General features: G+C 39.1%; 1 protein-coding gene across 1 annotated transcript in view; it reads left to right on the forward strand.

Moving 5' to 3' along the window:
• Positions 1 to 23,179, forward strand: part of RIBC2 (RIB43A domain with coiled-coils 2) — a 49,711-nt gene extending 26,532 nt beyond the window's left edge. Inside the window, exon 8 of the mRNA XM_074901189.1 lies at positions 23,075 to 23,179. The gene's annotated coding sequence lies outside the window, so the exon portion shown is untranslated. The remainder of the gene's footprint in view (positions 1 to 23,074) is intronic.
• Positions 23,180 to 24,614: the final 1,435 nt, after the last annotated feature.

Consider the following 24,614-nt stretch of genomic DNA (forward strand, 5'->3'; position numbering starts at 1 on the left):
GGTAAAAATCGATCTCTAGCATATGAAGCCTGCTGTATTCCAACATTATGATACAGTTATAGAAAAGATTTAATTGGTAAATGAAATAATGGTATTTAAACTTAACCTACAATGATGCAATTTTGCAATAAAATTCCCAGTCTCCCTCCTGAGTCACCTAACCACGAACTGTGGTGGTTGTTCCGACCTACAGGTGTGCTGACTGACTCCCACAAAGCCACACTGAACAGAGATGTTGAGCTCCTGCTGGCCCTTTCCCTAAATGGGATGATTTGCTTTGTTCTTTCTACCTTCTCCGAGCACAGCTTGTGAAATTCAAAGGAATTTATATTTGAAATCTTTACCTTCTTTTGTTTGAAACTGGCAGGAGATTGAGTGTGAAGAGAAAGCAGGAATGCAAGATCGGCCATGTGGGCACTGTGACTGTGCAAGGCTTATTTCCACAGGAAACATGCAAGTCATGGTGATCAGTTTTGGGTCCCTCACCCCAAAAAGGCCATTGAATGACTCGAGCGTGGCCAGAGAAGGGCAACGGAGCTGGGGCAGGGTCTGGAGCACAGGTCTGCTGGGGAGCGGCTGGGGGAACTGGGGGGGTTCAGTCTGGAGCAGAGGAGGCTGAGGGGAGACCTCCTGGCCCTCTGCAACTCCCTGCCAGGAGGGGGCAGAGAGGGGGGATGAGTCTCTGGAGCCAAGGCCCCAGCGCCAGGCCCCGAGGGAATGGCCTCAAGCTGCCCAGGGCAGGGTCAGGCTGGCTCTGAGGAAGGATTTCTGTGCAGAAGGGGCTGTTGGGCGTTGGAATGGGCTGCCCAGGGCAGGGGGGAGTCCCCGGGATCCCTGGAGGGGTTGAAGAGTCGGGCTGAGCCAGCACTGAGGGATCTGGGGGAGTTGGGAACGGTCAGGGGGAGGGTCATGGTGGGGCTGGAGGAGCTGCAAGGGCTTTTCCAACCCAGATGGTTCTGGGATTCTGTGATCTATGGGCATGGCATAAATATCATCCCTTCTCTAGCCCAGATCTCTGACAGCATAAGACACATTAGGAAGCACTTTTGATAATAGTAACTACACAGAACACTTTGCTGACAAAGTCAGGAGGCAGCATGGTTATACATTAAACCTTGTGAAAGGCAAGGCGTGCTGTAAATACTAATGACTCCGAGTAGAAATTGTAGCCACTGAAGAGAAAGATCTGAGACAAGTAGAGATAGATGGGGGAAAGCTTATAGCCAGTTTGACACCACTCCAAACCCCAGGCAGATGAAGAAATTACATAACTCACTAATGTATGATCCAATACCTTACCCTTGGCGCTGATTGTTCTCTGTTAAAAAATTCTAAAGTAGAGAGAGGGGCATTTTGGGGACAAGAAAGAAAAAAGAGTTTGAATTTCAGAAAAAGAAAATGGTTTGTGCAATAGTTTAGAACTGTGGAGACCATGATTGCATACCCTTGGTCTGCCACACATTTCATGTCTGCCCACAAGAGCATTCTTTAAGTTTTCTCCACTTTATTTCCCAGTCTGCATAATGAGAATAATTTTGTAGCAAATAATATAAACAAATACTTAGATTACTTAGATTAGATTACTCCTACTTTCTGTGCTCACTTGAAATTTGAAGACTCTGTTTCAAGGCACTATTGTCAAATTGTAAGACTAAATAATTGCATCAAATTATAAAGACAGCTAAAGCAGAGGAACAAGATACCATGGAAAGGTATAAAAATACATAAGATAAATTGATAGGTACAATGGACTTGAAATTGTATTGGATGTCTGGTAGGCTCCAATATCCCAGCTAATACACACACACATCAAGCCATTACAGGTCTCATATTATTTGGATTTACTCATTCTGTAGTTCTCATGGGTACCCCCTCAGATTTGCAGAGACTTATTTAACTGTCTTCTGTACCATGTGGTAACACAAACTGCTTCCAGAAAGCCACCAACCTTGAAAGTAGAGCTACCCACACAGAACTGCAGTCTAAATTAGGCCTGGTTTGGGCTAGCTCAGGTGTCTCTGGTGAAATGCTGGGGTTTAACCCCAAGCCCCACATTAATGCTGACATGTGGGTGATTCCCCCAGCCCTTCCCAAGGGGGGTGAGTTTCCCTTTAGGCTCCCCCCAGGGTGCTCTGGCCTGGCAGACAGAGCCATGGGGTAAAGGAGCCCCAGGGGTCCCGCAGTGAGTAACCCAAGGTCAGGTGTCCCACGCAGGGGTAACAGCTGGGACCCCTGGCAGGAGGGGCAGTGTCTGTGTGTGAGGGGGATGCCCTGTGCAGAGTTCCCCGTTGGGGAAGGACCTCCCGCCTCCCTGGGACTGGGCTCCACTCGGGTCTGGCTTTTGTAAACGCGGGCTGTGCAGAGATTCAGTGTGTGGCTTCCTTGGTCTGATGTGTTTGGCTTGTTGACCTGGTTGTCTCCCGTCCCTTCTCTGGGAGACTCTATTTCACTGTTTCTTGCACCCATTGCTGGTCGTGCGGTGTCGTTGTTGGGGTCAGTGGGATTGATGTCAATTATGTATAACCCATGGACTGACCCTTTTGTATCAAATACAATTTGGTTATTGGTTCATCTTGATGCTGGCTGTGGCCTTTATGCTAGGCCTGATAACTGGCAAAACATCTGGTCACTCAAGCTTGCTCCAAATAGTATAGCTGAGAACAGACCAAGTGAATGGGCTATCTTATTTATTCCCTAATAATGTAAGATAGAAGACAATGAAAATGGAAGGCAATACACCTAAAATTGTAGGAGGAAAGGCTTGAAAGCAACACAAGGAAACAGAATCTCTGAGACAGTTTACCAAAATCTAAAATTCTTTACATGGTCAATGAAAATCTGTTGAACTACTCTAGGCATGGTGTGAAATTTACTGTGTAAACTGTCATGTTTCAGGGATTCAGCTAATTATCAAGACCACCATGTGATCAATCACTAAAGCATGTTAAGAACATGCATGGTTTCATTCAGAGCAGTGGGATTATTCATGTTTAAGGATGGGATGCACTGAGGTGCTTTACTGGCTCATGAGCTGGCAGTCCGATGATAGAAAGATAATACAACTATGGGCAGGTTCTCTAGAAGGTGTCTAGTACATCTTTCTTTTACTGTCCCCTAAAATAAATAAGTTGCTGTCAAAGGTAGGATATTGTGATAGATGGACAACTGGTTTGCTTCAATAGGTCATTTGTGTTCTTATATTTTCCCGTAACCAGCAATTTTTTGATGCTAGTTTTGGTTTTCCTTTTTCTGTGATCCATCGAGGAAAAAAAAATTATGAGCCCTATCTTCTGTATGATCCGTTTGGCCTCTCTAAAAATAGAAGAGGTATATCCACTAGGAAATGTGAAATATTAGAAATGTACATACTAAGAACAGACAACTGAGATTACCTTTTTTTAAACATTGTATAGCATCCAGGGTTTTTTTTAAGTAGATGGGAAAATCATTTCATTCTTCAGCAATGATGTCACTAAGCTTGTAGCCCAAATGGTGTTCTCATTCTTGGCAAGTAACATTAAACAAAGAATGTATGGTTTTCAAATGCTGCTCAGATTCACTAAAAAGCATTTATGCAAACAAAAGATGCTGTTGTGTCTAGAGACTCTTGTTTATCTTTAGAATGGAGCCATGTTAATAGTTTTAATATGCTAAAACATGAGGTCCTAGATGCACAGAATAATTAAATTCTGATCATCTGACTAAATAGCACTGTCTTACTGTGATCTGAATTAGGACTGTGTGCAAGAGGAGAGGATTCAGATGCTGAAGCCTCAGGCCCTGAGTAAGTTGTGCACAAATTAGATACCATACAAGTCTTTTTTGTTCTTACTTTTCATGGAAAGTATAGTTGTGTTTCTAAGTTTTAGCTGTAATTTTTTTAAATTTCTAGAGAAAATAGATGTATTATATGGATAATAGTTGTTATGCTGCATCAATATACAAGTTCACTGATCTGATTAAACTGATGTCTCTCTGGAATCTTGAAGGAGATGTGTAATAGAAGAGACACCGAGAGTTTTGGTTCAAAACATCCACGTCCAAAATCATTAAAGACAATAGTGGGATCTTGGTGCTTTTGGTGTCTTCTATTATCTGATGAGTGCTTATGTTTTTATCAAAGGGCATGATGGCATGGAGTGTAAAGATATAGTTATCTTCATATTAATTTTACAGAGAATAAACAAGGCCTCGAAGTTTTTCATGGAGGGTAGTATCCCTAATTGTAGATAAAAATATGCGAATAGATATAAAGTAGGATGATTAGTGTATTCTGGTGATGATTTACTTGACTGCCAACGTGAATTTTCATCTTTAGCTTTTCTGGTTTTACCTAAACATTTATATTTCATTGTAAAACAGTGTATAGTGCCGTTTTTGCATGGGTGTGGTTTTTTGTACTTGGGATGGAAGTCATTCCCATGAGGATGACAGAGCACTGGAACAGGTTGCCCAGAGCGCTTGTTGAGTCTCCATCCTTGGAGATAATTCAAAAGCCATCTGGACATGGTCCAGTGCAACCAGGTCTAGGTGGCCCTGCTTTGATTAGGGAAGCTCCTGATGGTCTCCAGAGGTCCCTTCCGACTGTAATCCTTCTGTGATTCTGAGTTCATTCCTTAGCTCTAAAAAAAGAAGCGAATATGTGTGTTGGTGTTTAGATGAATTCTCTTTCTAATAGCGTTCAGAGCTATTTTTGTGAAGATATTCAATATGTTGCAGGGAAAAACTTTTAAAGTTTCCAATGCAGAAGAGTTAATATGGTTCTTGATTTTCTTTGCTTTCAGTTTTTCCCTAGTTGTGAGGGGGAGAGGAGGCAAATGACTCTGCTGTACTCGATGTGTCTCTAGGTGGGACCTGACAGGGACTGAGAAGAACAGGGCAACAGCCTTATTCCTCCTAAGTGGTGGGTGCAACCAAATAGACAGTATGATGCTCTAGCCTTTTGGGGAAAAGCCTATGTGACTATTCTGTGTGCTGTTTTATCTGGATGGCTCTCCTGAGAAGATGGCTCTCCTTGGCCAATTTCAATCATGTTTAACTGAATGGGAAGGGTCTTGGTGAGAAGTTCCCACAAGTCTGAACACAGGTAACGGAGAAGGATTCATTAAAGGTCTAGTTGAAGAAAAGCCTGCAGCTGTATTCATCACAAAAAAAACCTACATGGGAGAAAAAAAAAAGAAAATCTTCATTTCTTCAGCCACAGGAAACACTTCAACTGGAGTTTTTGTCTTTCTAAAGATCTGCTTGAAATAGTGACAGGAAAAAAACCCGCATCAGGAACCGAGTGTTAATATTGATGTTTTAGTGTGATTTGTCTTAATGTTTACTAGTGTCCATGAAAAAACGATGAGACCGAAACAAGAAAGGAAGTGGAAGATTGGAGGAGAAAAGAAAATAAATGGTGGCTATATGAGGTAGGGTTTTTTAATTCAAAATGTTCATCGATGTATCTAAGCGTTTTTTCATCTCAATATCACTGTGACATTCAGCGGAACCCAGAAGGAGCATCTGTATGTCAGCTACATACCACACTGTTCTAAAGTACAGCCTCCAGACTGTTTGGATAACTATAATTATTAAGGCAAGTAAGACATTATAAGCTGTTTCTGGAGGAATACACAAGCAAAATAGATTCTTAGCTTCCATAGGTTGGTTTCTCATTGCTTTTGTTTGTTCTTCCATGTTACTGACTTAGTCTCAAAAGGTCTTGGATGGTGAAAAAAGTGAAAACATAAAATAACAAAAAAGAAGGAGGAAATAAATGAAGTAGAATGAAGGAAAAATGAAAACAAAAGAAAAAATATTCAATTAATACTGTAATAAAAGTAACAGCTACCCTTTGAGACCAGAAAACTCCGATGGAGTAAAATTCTTCTATGCAAGACCAAGAAGTTTTAATCCCTTCTGGGAAGAGTCCAGCGTTCCAAAACTTAGTAGTGTTTTCAAAATTTATTCAGTAGTGTCTCTGTGGACAGAGTTAATCATTCTGCCTTCACAATGAATCCACCCATCTACACATATGAAGTGTGACAGAGACAGAAATAATACATTCTTGGTAGTTGCAGGGAAGCAGAGCCAGTATTTTTCTGTCATTTAAATAGCACTCCAAGCTGCATAAATAGTACCAATAGACTGCAACTGAAATGCTGTGGGACAGAGCAGGGAAGGTACCGTTGTTTGGGAGATGGGGAAGGTGGCTCTTGGTGCTCTGCTGCTGTGAGGCGTTGCTCTCTCACAATAATTTAAAATAAATTCAAATTAAATTATTAATAAAATAATAAATTATTTTATCATTCAAAATCAGTTAGAATATTTTAGGTTATTTTGGAATATGAAGAGGAAATATATGACTCGGTGGACTTCTGCCTTCTCAGGAGTCTGGAAGCCGTATCACCCAATTTGAGGCATCCATGGAATTGTGTAGAGGCCACACAACTTGGCGTTTAAAATTATGGAGGGAAAAGAAACCTCCATGTCTCTCATCTTTTCAAATGACATGTTTTTTTTCTTACTTAATGGCAGAATCCAAGATCTAGTTGCTTATTATTAGTTGTTCTAGTAGGCCTATTGCATCCAAAAATTTACATTTGCCAGTATCAGATTCTAGTTCACAGACTCACTCCCAAGGATTAGGAATTAATGAACTTTCCTACAGCATGATGCAAAGGCTCTTCACTGTCTGTAATGCAATCTTCCTCATATAAAACTGAAATGAAGCAATCTGTGGATTGTATCTTCTGTTTCTGAGAGTCTCTGAGGCAACTGCATGTGATCATTTTGCAGTTTGTTATGCCAGTTCCTAATTTATCACTAATATTTTTTTGTAAAATTACGTGCAAGATAACTAATGATGCTTGCTTCATATCTATTGGTGTCTCAAATTTGGAGTCTAAGAAGTTCTAGCTGCTAATTCAGCTTTGCCTGAGGTTGAGAAATTTGTATGTTCTTTCACCTGCTAGCTGTCAAGTTGTAATTTTCTGGCCTCTAATTAAGAAGTGACCTGAGATCAGATAAGGTCATTCTTTATCCAAGCACCTATTGTCACAAGCCTTTTGGAAATTAATGACCTTTCTCACATTTATGTGTCTATTGAATTTGGCCCAGGCTGTGAAAATAATGTACAAGTGTCAGAAGTGTGAACACATTAGGAAAACAAAGAGCAATTTGATTTAGTTTGTAAAAAGTATTTTAGACAATCTAACCTCCTTTATGCCTTTGTTTCTTTTTTTTTTTTTAGCCTTTAATGTTTGCCCTAGGAGACTTTTTCTCTAGTAAGATTATACCAGCTCAACTAGAAATCACGCAGGAGATTTAAATGTAAAAGGAAACGGCAGTAATGCAGTTGCAGTAACACAGAGCAAGGACCAGCTGCAGGCTGAGGTAAAAATTGCTTTGCAAATTTGCCAGTATGCTGAAGAGACCAGCCTGATACATTGTCCCCTTACATCTGAGCTCCCTCAGCTGTAACACAACCTAAATGTGCCCGGGGCAAGTGGCAATTCACAGTGGGAAGTATTTGCCATTCATTGGTGAGGCAAGTCATGATCGTTTACCTATGGGTTTTCTATTGTGTAGGGAATAGTTTCTATCTGATGCTGAGGTGCAGTGTTTGTACTTCCAGTGATGGTGTCTGGATAAAGAGAGGAGGGATTTCTAGTGGGATTCTTCACTTTTAAGAAGTTTCTTTTTCAGAAGATTCTTTTGGAAAATTCTTGAATCACGCAGTGTAAACTGCACTGAAGAAGCTGGTAAATCGAATTTCAGACTTGCGTTGGAGATAAGCCTCTCTTATCAGGGCCAGCTAAGCAGTCTTAACAGATCAGTTTAGCTAGAAACATACCTACAGGTGCGGAATTGTAGCTTAGGCTTTGTGCTTGCAGGGGTGTTAAAGGATTCCTTTCCACCCCTCAGTTCTTAAATCTAGGTATAAAAAGGTTACGGGTCCTGAATATCTCCTTGTTCTACAGTAGATGGGGTGGGGAACAGACATTGGCCTGGCTATTAGAATTATTTGAATGAAGTTGAATGGATGTTGGGGTTTGCTACTATCTTAGACAAAAAAATGTATTTATGCTAAAGATGTTTTTTTTTTTTTGTTGGAGATGCCCTGCAAACAAATCAAACCTACTACTCATTTCAGTTTTAAAAAACACCACAACAAAGCCACACTTTAAAAATATGCGATAGTGTTTAACTGTAACTATTATTATAACCACTAAAGGCCAGAAAGTTCTTCACTCATGCACGGCTTCTATTGCTAAAGACCCAGCAATTGTCCCTAAAATATTCTGGTTTTCATCTTGTTGCTATAGCTGCCTCTTTCATCCATGCTGACGAAGCTCACGGTAAAAATGCTGTAAATGTGACACGCTCTTTGCTGTCTCCAGTAGTTTGCACAGCAGTGTTCTCAGAGTGTTTGTGAAGTTTACCATATGGTTTCCGCACTTCAGTGCTGACCAGATTCTGGCTATTACCAACAGACATGAACAACACGTCTTCAGAAACTCATGTTCTTTACTCGTTGCATCTGGCGTCAGTTCATTTTTTTGCAAAAGATCTGTAATAAACTCGTTTTCATTAAAACAGGAGAAACTGAAGTCAATTGTTCAGCTGCTGCCTGCACCCAGGATGCTCATCTGTGGCTGCTCTACTAGTGCTGTTTGTCCCTGTATGCCTCTTGAATTTACTTTATAGTTACTTTGATGAACGACTTACTTTTCTTAAAAGAAAAAAGGCTGAAAATACTCATTAACAGGGTGCTAAGCAGCTCAACTATTATGACAAAACAACTAATTTACATGAGTACTGCCATCTTTCCCTTAGCCTGTCCTCTGTTGGTGTGTTCATCTCACTGTAGTTTTCTGTCCTAAACTTTAATAAGGACTATTTTGGCACATGTGTGCTTTTGTTTGACCTCTAAAAAGAACTCTGTTACCCATTTTGTCCTACACGGTGGAGTTTTAAATATATTTAGCTGCTAATTCATGTTGAATTCAGAGAGAATTAAATGTCTCAGCAAATATCTTTACAAATGTAGCTAACCTTAATATAAATACTAATTAGAAATGTATCCGCTACATTGGCAATGCCATGGTCCAGACAGTATTTCTTCACTCATCTTTGATTTTGCACCGTAGGGAGTTTTCATGGATGGGCTTGGTCCTTCTCCAGACAGTAGAGAGAGAAAATGTTTAGATTGATCTTTCTAGGGATTGGCTCTAGGATGAGCCAACGTGGTATACAGGGGATAGCAGGTAATACAGCTGGTCGTGGAACACTGGCTGAGAGTATCACTTTAAAAAAAAATAACTTTAGTTAATGCAGGTATTTTTAAATCAAATTTAATCATAGGGAAGGAAAATATCCACAGTTTAAATGATGTATTTTGAAGATTTTCCTAGGTACTTTAAGTAACCTTTCTTCTGGCTAGAAAGGGTTAAAATAATAACTATGTGAGGCTGCTTCCAAGACAACTTTAGCTTTCCAGGTTTCTAGGTTTTCACAATGAATTATTTAGTTCTTTTCCTTCTCATGAATTAAAGAAAAAGAATGAATCATCTCACTTTACATCTTTGGTACAACCTGTGATTTTGGTTTACAGAATGGTACATTCCAGTGAAAGCGAAGCAATCCAGATTATTGTTGATGTAAATCAATACAGCTTCATCAGCTGCTGCTTTTGCAGCTTAAAGGCTAGATACACCATGGCTATGCCCACTGCTAAGGCTACAGTAGTATAGACTGAAGATAGCAGAGCCATTTCTCCACCCTGAATGATGTTAGTGTCTTCTGTTTGAGCTGTCTGCAGGGTTCAGAAGCACAGAATGGCGGATTCTGCCTCATGAACCCTGCTCACTGAGTAACAAGGTCTCCTTTGTGTGTTCTCAAACCTGAACAGAAGTTTAGAAGGTAACAATTCAGCTGCTCGTCTGTGCAAAGAGGTTATGAGCAGTAAGGCCATTCTACATCTTTCTCAGCTTTGGGATCTGACATGTAAAAGCAAAAGGCACAAACTACTCATTTGCTCCCCTTCCAGACCAGGCGGCCTAGACATAAATGAGGAGGATTAAACCTAGCTTTGGTGAGCTACTTGCTAAGCTTGGCTACTACGAGTCAAATTTACAGCCAGCTCAGCCCATAAATCAGTTTGTATTCCCCAGAAGTGCTGAGATAGTAAGAAGGAATTTCTGATCTGAACCATAATTATTTCCCCAGCAATCTAGCAGGCCAGTGAGGTATTACCCCATCCTTTGTACCCTGGGCTGCTGGAACTATGGCAAGGATGCATTGTCTGACTCTCCTTAAATCACTGCCTTTCTTTCTTTCTTTGCCTTATTGGCCCCATATTTCTAAAAACATTACCTGTCTGGGTTTGGAAGTACTAATTTGTTAGTGTTAGTCATCTGTTCCATGCAGAATTCTGTTATAAATTCATACCAAAGATTGAAATGAGTGGAAACCTATCTAAACACGATCTACAGAAGAGACTCAATACAGTTTCTATAAAGGAAAGTTCTGCCTTACAGACCTCTGGGTGATCTTTCAGAGGATCAAGACATTTGTGGACAATATTGTTCCAGGCAATATAGTCTGTAGATATATAATGCATCTAATGAAGTCCCCCACAGAAAGCTTTTAAGAAATCAGCCACAGAACATTAAGGAAGGTCCTTGCGTAGCTGAACAGTTGACTAAAATATCAACTAAGGAGGATAAGTGTAAAAAGTCAGTTTTGCAATGGACTGGTCATTTGCAAACTTCAGCAGCAATCTGTGCTAGGATCTACTCTATTCAGTGTACTCATAAATATCTTGGAAGCAGAGGTGAACACTGAGATTAAAAGTTTGTGGAAGGTGCTATGTTATGCAGGGTAGAATGGAGAAGAGAGAAGACTGTGAATCAGAATTTAGAGAACTGAGTGACTGGGCGATAAAATGGCATTTGAAATTCTGTGCGATAGATATGAAGTGATACACATGGTGAAAACAACTCTAGAGTCATGTAAAATTGAAGCAGCTGTTACCACTCAAGAGCAAGATTCTGAGGTTATGATCTTTAGTTTCATAAAACATTGATTCATTGCTCAGCGACAGTAAAAAAAAAAAAAAAAGTCAACTGTTAGGCATTTTCAGGATTGAAAACAAAACAGAGAACACCGTTGTGCCGCACCAATATGCTCCATGTACATTTATAGTTCAACAGTGTTTTGAATACTGTGCAAGTTCTGATCCCTTGGTCTTAGGAAGGAGTATATTAAACCTGGGAAATCTTCAGAGAAGGCAAAAAAAGATGATGACGTTTCTATGTGTATAGGTATGGAATTTCTATAGGAGGGATGGATTAGCAGGCTAGGCATTTTTAACTTGGAAAAGGGTGATTTAGAGGGCTGATGGCAGGCCCACAAAATCCCAGCTTTCCTGGGGACAGCTGATACAGATCAGCTGTTCTCTGTCTCTTCTCACACACAAACTAAGGATGAAGCTGGCTAAACCAGCGTCAGAACAAACAGAAGGTGGTAGTTCTTTCTGCAAAGGGTAGTGGATCCATGGAACTGCTCACCAGAAGGCACTGTAGATGCTCATATTTATGTGTATTTTAGGGGAGAGTGGACAAGCACTTAGAAAAGAAATCCACTAAGATTTCTAAACAGATTAACTCTGTTAAGCTCAGGAAATTGCATGACTTGAATATGGTTGGAGACTGAGGAACTACCAAAGGGAAAGTGAAGTCTGTTTTTTCTCTGTTGCTCTTTGCTGAGCATCCACCTATGCGACTACTGTTAGAAAAAAAGATATTAACAGCTAAACAGACCCCTGGTTTGAATCCATAGACACATTTCTGATTTTATATGAGCTTGATTTCTTTCAGTTGCAGATGCTGAGCTCTCATGCTGAGAATATAAGAAGTGCAAATAATGTGTTTCTTTTTAAAAAACAATAAAGACCAAAGTCACCCAGTTAGAGATTGTTGGGCATGCGGTGTTCTGTGTTATTAGGCTATTTAGATATTTAAGAATTTAGAGCTGATATTTTCATAAAACGTGAAGGGAGCCTGGCTTCTAAATCTGACTGAATTGCAGTCAGGTTTAGATATTTCATTGTATTTGTTGTCCTTGAAAACTGGGGCATGAAATAACATACAGGCAATATTAGTAATGATTCCAGTTAAAATTATGTTGACTTTTGCACTTTAATTAGGGATTCATCTCTTAATCTTTTAAGATTATTAATCTGCCATACAATTCAGTACAAGGTGAGTAGAAAGTCTACTCACTGTAGAAACCCAGTTTCTGTTTTAAAGTTTCACCCCCAAAGCCCCAAAAGAGAAAGAACCCAAAGAGTTCAAAAGCAAGCTGGTGTTAATCATAATTTTCCAGGAAACATGACTATTCCGTAAATGTATTCTGTTGTTCATTCAAGCAGAATAGTGCTCTCTTCATTTGCTGATTCACCGAGGCTCCTGTAACACTCCAGAATGTGTAACCCTTTAGAATGTCTTTTTCTGAAGAATCACTAGGGGTTTTTTCAGCTAAGACTCAACAAAAAAATTACGTGGTTCCTTAATGCATATATTTCTCAAAACCTCAAACTAAACAGTTGAAGATCTAGAAGAGTATTGCTGTCCAAGATGATATTAATGCTTTCAAATATTTCATCTGAGAATTGATGTATGAATGGACATTCCCAGAGCATATGCCTTAGATTAACATTCAGTCCACCACAGCTACAGTGCATAACATTTTCTTTAATGAATTCCAGGGATTTAAGGAGACTGTATTTTACTTTAGTAACTTCAGCTTAATGCTATTAACAGCAATTAATCTCCTTTTTGTTCAACTTCATGACATTTATGCAAATTTAGGATTTTGAAAATAATAGTCTTATATTAGTATAAAGCTACTAATGAAGGAATAAATAGTAGAATCACTGTTTATTCACTATCGAGTGAAAATTCCCTGTCTAGCCAGATGCTACCACACTGCCCATCATTATGCCAACTCAGTTCACTTAAGTCTTCTAGTTAGCACACTAGGACTCTGAATTCCACCTAAACACTCCAGCTGACTGATTAGAAAATTAATATTTTTTTATAGATATATAGTATATCTAGCAATCTAGTACAAGATTTCTGATAAAATTAGGGATTTTCTTACTACATTAAGGTGTTTGCTTATATTATATGTTGCTTTTATTGTCCATTAATCCTCAATTATCATAATCTTCTGTAAAGTTAGCACATTGCTTTAGTTCTTAATGTCAGATTAATGTGCAATAAAACAGTAGCAGTAGTAGACAACAGCCTGTTTCTTCATCTGCACATCTATGTAAATAATAAAGCGCAAAAATTCAAAAATTTTGAGTTGGAATAAGAGAATTTCTGAAGTTTTGAATGAAGGGGGGAAAACTCACTAAGAATTATGCTACCAACATCAGTGCCTCCAAGATTCAGGTCTAAAAATACAAGCAGCGTAGTTCATAATTTTGCTACTTTAATTTTTTCTCCTCCTCCAGCTCTGATAAATAACGCTATTAGCCAGTTTGCTTGATGGCATTTAGAATTTTTAATATTTTGGCGTATTACTTAAATCATAAGACAGCACATCAGTTCCTGGGTATTGGGCCTTCATTCAGGAAGATGCTTAACATAGTTTGTCACTTAAACAGGAGTCCTCTTGTTCCACTGAGAGCTTGTTCGGGTGCTTAAAAGTTACACTCACGTTTAAATTCCTTGCTGTGTAGGAGATTTGTTTCTTAAAATAATGTAGGCCACTTTTGACATAACCAAACAATTTCTTTCTTGCCAACAGATGATAACTGTTTGAATTCAGGCAAATTGCCAAAAGGGCTACACTATATTATCTTTGTATTGTTAAAAAATTGCCCTTAGTATATTAAGGGGCCTAGTATAGGCAAATGTGTTCGAAATTCAGATTCTAAAGTGGTTGCAAATGGCTAGTTTAGGAGCAATGAACATTTTAGTTTACAGCAGAAGTTGCATTGCCTTGTTTTCTTTAGCCCTCTAGGACAGATTTGAGACCAGTGCCTGTGTGGATATCTTTTAATATGAACTGAATGTAGGCTGAAAATTATGCTTCTGGTCAGCACAGCAGATTTATTTTTCCCGTTCCTCACTGGGAAGCCAAACTGGCTGTTCCAAAGGAGACACAGCAGGTACAAACAAAAAGATTTGCCTTTAAATAACTTCAGGATGTTATAGTCTGTTTCTTCTCTTAGTACTTCTAGAAGATTGAGAGAATTGTAAAAATGCTCTAATGTTGATTTTCATTCTCATACTTTTTTTTCAGTGGTTGTATTTAATTTCCATGATTAATTTAATCTACAACTCATAACCAACAGCAACTACCAATAATACTTTGAGTACACTACAGACATCATAAAACCAGATTCGTACCTTTTGCCTCCAACTAACATTTTTCATTCTGACCCTTCCGAGGTCCATGATAAAATCATGTTCCACTTCTGCTAGTGCCCCAAGCTGGGACCCGTTAGACCCTTACAAACTTGGTACAACAGTCACCGATCTGGAGGGGAAGGCCCCAGTTCCAGTGCAGCAGAGCAAGTACTTCAGTGAGTTGCTCCTATCCCTCTGTATACCTGCAGTACTAGTTATCAGACATCAGGCTCTGGTTATGCTGGATATGTCTGGTTCTCTCTCCAAACAGCTGCACTTCATGTATTCCCAATGTTTGGATACCCTCTGTGTATAAATTTACAATTTGATGGCAGCTGAGTAGCATATCAGTGTTTTGGGGAAAAAAAAAAATAATACTGCACTCTGGAGTGATGTTGCCAGCTCAGTGTTTTGTGTCCCCAGGATCTGCTTTAAGTCTTCGTGTGAGGTTGTTGCACGGACTGAAAATGCCTGTGGCTGGGCCTGCTTCTGTCCCAGTCCAGTCCAGAGCTGGAGGGTGACATAACATCAGGCATCTATGGTGATTCCTACGGTCTTCCTTTTCTTCCCTCCCCAAGCCAAAGCTGCCACTCCTGCCGTTGTTCACGCTGGATACCAGTTTGTTTCCTCACTAAATCTTGAAGACATTCTGAGCTTGAAAGGGTGTTTTGGACACTTCTGTTGAGATCTTGAAATATCCTGTAAAACAAATAGGTAAAAATTTACTCGTGGCCTTACTTGCCTGTTTTGCACAATTGTTATGAGACAACAGCAGTTTGTCTCCATTTCACCTGCATTGTTAAGCCTTCTGAGCTTTTCTGTTTGTAGATTTTATATGAACCCATTAAAGAAACCAGGGACTAAATGAACAGAAAAACTACAGCATCTTTTTAAACCAACAGGAGGACGATTCCAGGTTAGAATTCAGGTGCAGCTACCAGTTGCCCTAAGTGAAAAATTTACATTTATTTTATTTTTTAAGTGAAAAACTCAATTTCTGTGGAAATTCCAATTTTAAGTTCCACCTCCCCTGCTCCTGAGATGAGGCTTCCAAAGGGGATACAACTACCTCAATGTCCAGTGGCTGTCTGGCTCCCACAAAACATCCCACTATGTCAGTGAGAGCACAGACCACTAAACCAGGAAGGGGAGTCAGACTCTCTAGCACTGCAATTATAATGAGCTATAGGTACAGCAATAAAAAGTGGTCTTGAAAAAGAAAATGGGATCTCACTATTTTAAAACCCCTTGTTTTCAGAACCGGTGCCTCTCAACTGCACTACTCAAATGCAGATCTTAATAGTCACAAGACCATGAAATTAAGAGTAAACATTAATAAATGACATCCTAGAATAATAAATATATGGTTAATTAGTATATATGTATATATCCACCGCCTGCTAGTTTTCATTTTATTTGAAGGACGGAGTATGTCTAATCTCCACAACATAAAATGTTTCACCTAACTCAGGTTGGATCTTATTTCCTATGAAGTACGGAGAATTTTGCCCTAGACTTCAAGGGACCTAACTTGTTACCGGATGCTTATACAGTCATTTGAGAAAAAGCAAAGAAAATTAAAGAAAACCCCCACTGTTCAGTCTTACTTGCAATTAGTGCCAATGTTAATGACTAACACGAGACACAGGACAATGGATAATAAGGCTCACAAAATACTGTCGTTTGGAGCTGCCAGCATTTACATGTTCAATTACATTGTTACATTGTATCGTAGGAAAAAAAGCCTTAGAAATACTAATTCAACATTTTTAATTGAGCACAAGTGTGCTAGTATCTCACTCCATTAAATAATTAACAGATAGTAAGCTGTATCGGGCAATTTCAACGAGTTGAGATGTGGTAAGAATTGTTAGTTGACCTCTGGTCTTTGGGCCAAGCTTGCATGTAAATGTACAAAACTCTCTTGATTGCTTCTAATGAGATGTTTTTATTTTTTTTAAAGACTAGATTTCAAATTAAATATGTCCTGTTTTCACCCTGTGGGTGGGCAGTAAGTATTTCAGTCGATTTGTTTAATTCAACTGTAATGTAGTTAGCTTGATCCTTCTACCCTTGAAATGAATGGCAAAATTCCTGCTGATTCCAGCAGCAGAACCAAGTCTACAGCGTAACTAACCACAATTCCCTCTACTCCTCCTTCTCTCTCCAAATATCTTGTTTATTACAGAAAATTAATTTTTAAAATGTTCTTTAACTAATGATCTGCTGAAAGACGTGTAACTCTTTCAATGTAAATTTACTTAAACGTCAGAAGTGAAGAAAAAGGATGCTTGATACGAGGAACAAAATACTTTGATGAATGGATTTTTATTTTTTTTTCAGTCTGTGCTTATGCCAAACCTATGGGTAGAAAGGAGATGTTTACATGGTATACGGTATATTGCAAACACTAATAGCATTTAGAAAGACCTGTATTAATGCAATTTTCCTGCTTAAATGTATCCTCTGGGTTTTGCGTGGTGCTAGTTAAAGCTTATTATCATACAAACTAAATGAGAGAGCCTAGTGAAATAGGCTGTTGTCAGATCCCACATGATGAATTGTAACTTCAGGCATCCCTGTTTAAATCTCTCTGCTAACCTGTTCCCAATTAGTGACATCTGGGACCAGATTTTCTTTCATTTGAAGCAGAGGCTTTAAGAAGTTTTGACCCTGGAAAAAAAAAAAAAAAAAGACATAAAAAAGGAGACGGGAAATGTAATAACAGAAAGAACTTTAAATCCAAGTCCTATATATGACTTTACAAGCAGTGTCAGAATATTTTTAAGTATTACAGCTAAGTATAGTGCTTTATACCATAATGTGTTAAAGGTCTGATTTTACAGTGACTGGTATTATTCCAAGTCTAAGTTTCAAAACTTTGGCTGAGATTTCTTAAAAGGCTTTTCTTTTTTTTTTTTTTCTTTTTTTTTTTTTTCTTTTTTTTTTTCCTAAATAAAGAGATGAACTAGAATATCTTTGAAGAAACACTAGTAAACTTCCTATCCTACATACAGAAATATAGAAAGATGTAAGATACTACACCTTTTTTTCCAAGAGTTGAAAATCCTTTTCTGTTGTAAAATGGCAGTTTTGTTGAAATGAGTGGAGCCGGGAGGATTTACACAGTTGAGAATTTGACATATATACATATATTTATGCTTCCTTTGCATTTTTGATTACGATATCACTTCTGTTTTTCTTCATGGCATGGATGACTTTTTAGACTATGTATCTGTTCAGTCTTTCCCTGAAATTATGTCTGGAGTGGAAGAGTCCCGAGGCAAAACCATCTAATTTGCTGAAATGTACAAATGGTCTTTTAAACAAGAATTCTTCGTTTTGAGAGACACTGAACATTAACCTCCCTCACATTTCATCTGGAACTGGAGATGTGTTGATCCAAAAACCAGGCCAGCATAAAAATGCATGCCTATATACATAAATACGCAATCAAGCAAAGAAATACGTGCTCAAACTCAGCATTTTTGTGGTGTTTCACAAATAATTATGTTTTTCATATGTATTAGGGTCAAAAGAGAAGGTGGCAATTTAAGTAAATCTAGGTAATTTTTTGTGTGCGTCCCAGAAAATACATATCCTGTTCTTGTGATAACTACGAGTGCTTAAACAATTAGTTGTATAAATGTAATTATACGTGCTACAGTGACAGCTCCACTCCCACATCACAAAGGAAATGTCAGTCCACTGTCCTATGTACAATGGAAAACAGCCATTCCCTTTGCTTCTATTTGAGTCCTCTGAAGTAAAGAGGAGCACCATGAAAATGCCTCCAAATAAAATACAACCTGGGTAGTAAATGGGAATGCCAAATCCAAAAGTACTACAAACGGAGTAAAACATGAGCTGGACAAACTCATGTTGGCTGAGCATTTTCTCATATTCTAAAAAAAAAAAAAAAAAAAAAAAAAAAGTAGTCTAAATTTTGAACGGTGTCATATGGGCCAGAAATAGGCAGAGAGGAATCATGTAGACTTTAAAATTGCTGCAGGCTGCTGTATATGTTGCTCAACTCTGTTAATACCAAGGAGGTTGTAAACAAAACCACTTTGCGTTACTCTTAGAACAAAGGAACTTTAAAGTGACTTTATTAATCGGTGTGTCGCAAAGCAGAGAGTAACCGTGGAATACAACGGTTCCGTGACAGCCAAAGCAACCATCAAAATGACTGTAAAGAAAAAAAAAACCCCAACAAAAAACCAGGAAAAGTCCCAAGGAATACCAGGTGTGAAATAATTAAAACAGCAGCCTGAGATGGAGGAGAAGTACAAATGATTTGTCGTTCTTTGGCTGTATTCTTAAACGGAAGCTAGATAGGACAGAAGCTTTCAACCTATATTAGTTTAAAAAAAATAATTTTAGCGAGAGGTATTTTGAGGTTCCCCCATCATCATATGTCTAAATGTTAGGGCCGTATAGGACATAAGACCATAGGAAAACATTTCAAAAAATACTGTGAATACTTACAGTAAGCTTGAAAGGCTGATAAAATCCTTCTGATAAGGACTTTTTTTGACCTTGCTGTCCTGCTAGCCTAATAGTGAGGACTGTATACAGTCACATAATTAAGTCTCTTGTCCATCCTGGCTGTGCTCTTAAGAACAGACTTCTTCCAACATGAAATTTCTCTAGCTAATCTTCCATCTCAAAAGCCCTCACTCTGATGAGAAACTGTTAGAAACTTTGTCAGCCTAAAGCTCGAGTGTCTGACCTGGCACCTAAGGCAAATGTTAAATATATTGTATAAGGAGGAGCCATGGAATATAAGAAAAGAGAACAGATGAAAGGAGTTCTTCATGCTATCGTCAAAAAGGGATTCCCCTTGTTTTTTATGGAAAGCAGATATGACGTTATTAATATTATTAGTTACTGTTTATATCAGGGCAATACCTAGGGGTCTGTCTTAGAAATGGGATTGCAGTGCCAGATACTCTCTCAGCATACAGCTAACGTCCGTGCGTCCGTGTAAGCAAATGGAGGAGTGATTCTACCATCTATAACCACGCCTGAAACAGCTCACATGTAGCTAACACGGGGAGCAATAGTCATGCTGCTGTGACAGCGTGTTTGCCCGTAGTCTTCTGAAAGTCCCCACTACTGTGTCTTCACTCCTGATTAAAGTGAATATGAGATACGCTTTCCTGAGACAGAAACACACTCTTCTGTCCGTTCTTCAGGAAATTAATTTCTGAGGGAAAGTTCACTGACGAGCTAGCTAGCTCTTTGAAAAGGAGAGCAGGCACCGCTTCCCTCACAGAAGAAATAAACTCAGAATATCAGACAAACAGACTGTTCCACCGTTTTCAAAAGCTACAGCCAGTTTTAGACATAGGAAAGCAATGCTGACATTATTAGTCATGTCCTCTTCCCCAGTGTTGAGTTGAATGGAAATCTTGCAGTGGAAACTTCTGGAGCTCCAGCATGGATTTTGTTACTAGAAACAGAACGGCAAAACAGGAGAAAATTTACAATTTCTTGTAAGGCTGGCTTTTCTAAAAAAGGAGATAGATCACCGTGACAAGAAATGAAGTCAAAAGGACCTCAAATTGTGTGACCTGTCAGAAAATACAGAAGGAGGCATGAGTAGTGTGTATGTGAAAAAGATTCTTTTGACCCACGATGGAGTCTGGTAAATGCCAGTTTTTAAATAGCGCTGGAGAAATAGTAGGGAAAGACTACAGTTCCCAACATAGACTTCGGAAAATGAAAAGCATGAGTAAGCTTTTCTGTTTGGGACACTTTATATGACCCAGTTCAGTAAAGAATTTAAGGGCATATATAAATTAAGGTGTGTGAGTAATCCCACTGAAGTTAATAAGACTATTAAAAAATGATGAAGTGTTTTGCTATATTGAAATCAGACTACATACCATCTCATGGGAGCAACTCTTACAGCACTCCAAGTATTACCATTTATTTCAGTGGCAGTTACTTGCAAAGTTAAAGGTATTTTTAGCTTTGCTGGTTCAGAGCGAACAGTCCAGAGGAACAGAACAACAGTTCTTTAACATCTCTTGCAAAACTTCCCAGAGTTCAAAAAGAAAATCTAAGCAGCCAGCAAGACTCATCAAGGGAACAGAGAGATTTATTCAACGACCACTAACGGATCTGCATTCAGTATGTTTAGCAAAGCACTTTAAATATGGAAGATCCTCAGTGTATCATCAGAGGATTCTCCATGGCTCCATTTTTAGGGGTTTTGTTACACTATGAAAACGTTGCTGAATTTTCTGTTACATGTTGAAGGTGGAGTTTCTTGTTTTCTGATGCGAGTTCAGGACCTGGTTTTCCATCCAGCGGCCAGGAAACGGGGCAGAATTAAGTTAAGCACAATGCATCATATAAAACATAACGCGACCAAACCAGTCATGATTGTAATGTGTAGCTAAGTGGTAGAATAGAAGTACAAGGTTGAGTTCTGACTGATGCTAATGCCCCGGCTTCAGTAAATGAAGCAAACAAAACAGCGTTGGCTTTTGGTGTTGCTGCTGCTAGATGGAACAGATCTGGGGAGCAAGGCACATTATAACTAAATGTAGAAACTTCAGCAGATTGCTAAGTGTTAGAAGGAAGGTGTGGAAGTGGTTGTTATCTGTGTGTCTCCGTACTTTGTGCATATATGTCCTTTAAGTGCTTTTTTTCCTATTCACAAAGTCGTCTTTATATTTGAGTGGGAACAAGCTGAAACACACCAAGCACAGGAATGAATGCTCGGATGTAAACATGGTTTTAAACCGTCCTTCATTCTGATAGCTTCTGGAGAGACAAAAGAATATGCTAATATACCACCAAATTTTGTAGAGTTTAGTGTATTTATAGTGAAATGTGAGGGCAAAACAGTTCATCGGTGTTCATTTAAGAAATCAGTGTGGTTTTTTTCTGAAGCTGAGAATGAGTTTTTTAATTTCTGTAAAAGAAAAACTTTCATTGAAACTATTGGAATACATAAGTCTGCATAGGTGCTTTCACTTAGAAAGTGAGAAGGTTTGTTTTACTCCAGGGTGAAAGTTTGGGGATAATTTATGATGCTAGTTTTGTCTTAGGGATTTGGCAAACTCTCAAGAATAACAGCCTTAGTAATTGTTCAAGGTCAGTCCGACTTGTAAGCCGTCTGGATCATGGTCTTAACAGAGCCGGGACAGTTTCTTAGGCAATCTGGATTTTCCTTGTAGGGAAGAGTTAACAGCAGTATTGGCCCCACTGAAGGGAGTGGGAATTTTGCCAATGATTGCCGTAGAGCCAAGACTTCACTCGTCTTTAGCAGAGCTATTAAATACAGGATAGTGCATAAACTGAGGGAAAAAGTGAAAGCTACAGATAAAGAAACTTCTTTTTCTGGATTCATGTCAATGATTCTGCAAATGCTTTTCTTACTGGCTATCTCCTTTATGAGAGTTAAGACACAATTTATGTTACTCCCGAATACACAGAGAACACACTTATTTAACGGGAAATCTAAAATCTTGAAAGAATCCTGTTTTCTGACTTGCAGTGAAGCTATTACTTACATGCAAAAGTTAGATCCTCATCAGGACTGGCCTGTATGTTTGTGGAACGTTTCAGAAGTAAAGTACAAATTATGGAATAACTATCAAAGCAAATTTATATATCTGCTATTGAGCTGGAAATCTGGCTCTCTGCACATTTCTAAGTTTAGAGAAAAGAATATGAGAGCTATCCTGAACGCTAACGTTATTCTCATATAGGTGATTATGTAGGATGCTGCTTTTTAACAGGGGAAATAGAAGTGAAGCTAAAATTGGCCTAAATTACTTCATACCACATTAATGGCAAGTTAATGGCTCGAGTTCGCTAGTTTATAACCGCTAACTCTTATGCAGCGTGTCTAATTCGACGGAGCTCAAAACATTTTACAAATCGGGTTATTCTTACAGATAAAATGAGGCACAGAGAGGTAAATATCTTGCCAAAAGACATCTCATAAGCCAGAGAGAGAGCTGGAAACAGAACCTCTGTTAAAGTCTGCTCAAACTTGCCATTTAGCAGGCCACGTTTCTCCCAGATAATTAATTCCTAAGTAGTTAAGACTTGGGGGTTGGGGGGGTGGTCAGTTTTGAGAGCAGACTGAGCATGTTTTTTCTGCTTCCCTTTGGCATGAGTTGCTGCCGGCTGTCTGTATGCTACATTCTCTGTTTTATACACTGCACTGGGGACTGTTCTTCCCTCCCATAGGAATATCTCCTTGACCCAGTCCCAAACCCTAACACTAGACCTAAGAATGGTTGTGAGATGACAGTCAAAAGAAGAGTGGGAGGAAAGGGTTTTCTGGAATAAAATACCTAGTACAGGGCTGGTTGGTTTGAGGTTTTTCAGATGGAACCTAAATTTTGTTGCTAGCTTTGCTTCCAGTGCTCAGCCAGGAGCTAAGAAAGGAGTATCAGAGTAGTCTCCGCTTGACAGAAAACTCAAACTTTATGCAAAACTGAAATTATACTACAGTTCTTCTCGAAAGACTCTGAGGCAGTCTCCTCATCTACATGGCGTGTGGCTAATGATATAGTATATTACAAATGAAAATGTCTGCCCTGAGACCTGGGAGCCACAGGGTGTGTGCAGCATGGAACAGCTTAACCCATTAGGTTTATTTAACAGGCCTAATCTGTTTATTTTTCCTTTCGCAGATGCCCGAAGATATTCTGATCCATCCACCCTTCCAATTAAAATTGAGCCAGTGTCCACCAACTGCACATACCCCAGATGTCAGCCAGTTTCTGTAGAATCGGGTCAGAAAATACGGTAAGTTTATAATACTTTTCTTCCAAACAGTTTGCCACACTAAAATAACTTTTAAATTAATTTGTGTTGAGGTGCCCTCCCGTAGCCACGGCTCAGAATTGTGTAAGCATTGTGTGAATGCAAGCCCCACTCCCTGGGTATAATATTATTAACATGTGTTTCTAGAATCAGGCCACCAAGGATGATCTTGGATTCCTGGGACAACGATATTACAGCCCAAGGCTGTAAAGTCTAAAAGATGTGGTTCATGAGGAAATAAAAGTTTGGGAACCTCTGTTAAAGAAACTGAGACTGAGGAAAAGAAACAGAGGCTGAGGGAAAAGGAGGGAACCCAGCATACGTGTATTTATTGTAGAGCTTTATCAGTGTTCATCCTCTTTCTGCTGACTCTCTGCTTACATTATACTGAGTTTAAATCGCAGTTTCTCCTGGTAAGATAAAAGTTTTGTGGTGGGCTGGGACTGTTTGCAGATGGATAGGACGGCTTCTTTCTTTATTAGACTTACGCAAAAACATTTGTAAATAATACAGCAAATTCATAAACCAATACTGAAATAGCCCCGAACGAAGCGGATTTTAAGTGATCACGAGGAAACGTAGAGAACTGTGGGCTCTCTAGATACAAAAGACTCTGCAATTTTATTTATGCAAACCTGAAATGTCTTATATTCACTTGTACGTTTTCTGTTTCCCAGAGATCATTTGGTCACATACTTGGATATTAGTTTTGTTTGACAGGGATAGAGCTCAGATTTATCAGGGATGTCAGGAAGGGAAATGGCCTTTTGCCAGAACAGCCATTTACTTTATTGATGGCTTTTCCCCACCCTTTATAATGAGATTTTATTTTTGTTTGAACAGTGCAAATAACCATTGGTACAGATGCTGACTGACAAATTTAAGAGTCACCCTCTGAGAGATTGCAGCTAAAATAATGACTGATTCCTGCTGTTGTTAGATTTATGGAGGCCCCAAGCAGGGTCTAAGGCAGATGCCGTGGTCCCCTCCAGCCCATGTGTGCATGACTCACGCTGCTCTCCAGCTTATCCAAACAGAGCCCAGCCTTCCTAGGCCTGGCGTCCTGGAAGACGCCTTGCCTATTCACACGTAAGACTAGCTCTGCCTGCAGTGACAGGGGAGACTCTAGAAGGGGAAAGGAAATTTATGGGAAGGGGGAGATCTGAGAGACTGGGAGGATGCATCTCTAGAAGGAGAAGCAGGAAATGCCCCATGAATGTCAGATTGAGTTATTCCTGAATTCTACAAGTAACGCCACAAGGGAAATGACATGGATCATCAAAGCATTCCTTTATGCCCCAATAAACTCCTCCTTGTCTTAGAAGCAGACCCTATACATATTAATAGAAAACCAGTGTGTGTTTTGAGTGTCCCAGATAGCTATTTTTTTTTTTTTCTTAAGCAGAA

The sequence above is a fragment of the Athene noctua genome, chromosome 3 (assembly GCF_965140245.1).
Source record: "Athene noctua chromosome 3, bAthNoc1.hap1.1, whole genome shotgun sequence".
NCBI classification, from domain to species: domain Eukaryota; kingdom Metazoa; phylum Chordata; class Aves; order Strigiformes; family Strigidae; genus Athene; species Athene noctua.